This window comes from Arachis hypogaea, chromosome 3, assembly GCF_003086295.3.
Source record: "Arachis hypogaea cultivar Tifrunner chromosome 3, arahy.Tifrunner.gnm2.J5K5, whole genome shotgun sequence".
NCBI lineage: Eukaryota > Viridiplantae > Streptophyta > Magnoliopsida > Fabales > Fabaceae > Arachis > Arachis hypogaea.
In genome coordinates, this window is record NC_092038.1 from 101407918 (window position 1) to 101409676 (window position 1759).

The following is a 1759-nucleotide window of genomic DNA, read 5'->3' on the forward strand; positions in this document are numbered from 1 at the left end:
CATTGGTCCTTCAAGAAGAAGACGCCACTAAGAGGTGGATTCATTCCTTGTTCTTTATTTTCTTTCTGTTTTCGTTTTTAGTGTGTTGTGTTTATCTATGTTTTTGTGTCTCTACTTCATGATCATTAGTGTGTAACCATGCCTTAAAGCTATGAATAAAATCCATTAGTCTTTCACCTCTCTTAAAAGAAAAATGTTCTAATTCAAAAGAACAAGAAGTACATAATTTTCGAAATTATTAGTGAATTTAATTTAATTATATTGATGTGGTGGCAATAATTTTTGTTTTCTGAATGAATGAATGAACAGTGCATATTTTTGATCTTGTTGTCTATGAGTGTTAAAATTGTTGGCTCTTGAAAGAATGATGAACAAAGAGAAATGTTATTGATGATCTGAAAAACATCATGAAATTGATTCTTGAAGCAAGAAAAAGCAATGAAAAAAAAAAGTGGCGAAAATTTTAGCAAAGATCCAAGGCTTTGAGCATCAATGGATAGGAGGGCCCAAGGAAATTAAAAGTCCAGGCCTAAGCGGCTAAATCAAGCTGTCCCTATTCATGTGCTTGTGTCATGAAGGTCCAAGTGAAAAGCTTGAGACTGAGTGGTTAAAGTCGTGATCCAAAGCTAAAGAGTGCGCTTAAGAGCTCTAGACACCACTAACTGGGGACTTTAGCAAAGCTGAGTCACAATCTGAAAAGGTTCACCCAGTTATGTGTCTGTGGCATTTGTGTATCCGGTGGTAATACTGGAAGACAAAGTGCTTAGGGCCACAGCCAAGACTCATAAGTAGCTGTGTTCAAGAATCAACATGCCTAACTAGGAAAGTCAATAACACTATCTGAAATTCTAAGTTCCTAGAGAAGCCAATCACTCTAAACTTCAAAGGAAAAAGTGAGATGCCAAAACTGTTCAGAAGCAAAAAGCTACAAGTCCCGCTCATCTAATTAAATTAATATTCATTGATATTTTGGAATTTATAGTATATTCTCTTCTTTTTATCCTATTTGATTTTCAGTTGCTTGGGGACAAGCAACAATTTAAGTTTGGTGTTGTGATGAGCGGATAATTTATACGCTTTTTGGCATTGTTTTCATATAGTTTTTAGTAAGTTTAAGCTACTTTTAGGGATGTTTTCATTAGTTTTTATGTTAAATTCACATTTCTGGACTTTACTATGAGTTTGTGTGTTTTTCTGTGATTTCAGGTAAATTCTGACTGAAATTGAGGGATTTGAGCAAAACTCTGAAGAAGGCTGACAAAAGGACTGCTGATGCTGTTGGATTCTGACCTCCCTGCACTCGAAATGGATTTTCTGGAGCTACAGAACTTCAATTGGCGCGCTCTCAACGGCGTTGGAAAGTAGACATCCAGGGCTTTCCAGCAATATATAATAGTCCATACTTTATTCGAAGAATGATGACGTAACTTGGCGTTAAACGCCAAGTACACGCTGCTGTCTGGAGTTAAACGCCAGAAAAACGTCATGACCCGGAAACGCCCAAAACACGTCATAACTCAAAGTTTAACGCCAAGAAATGCCTTAGCTCGTGGAATGATCAAGCTCAGCCCAAGCATACACCAAGTGGGCCCCGGAAGTGGATTTATGCATCAATTACTTACTCATGTAAACCCTAGTAGCTAGTCTAGTATATATAGGACATTTATCTATTGTATTAGACATCCTGGATCCTGGATTGTATTCTGAATCCTGTGATCACGTTAGGAGAGGGCTGGCCATTCGGCCATGCCTGAACCTT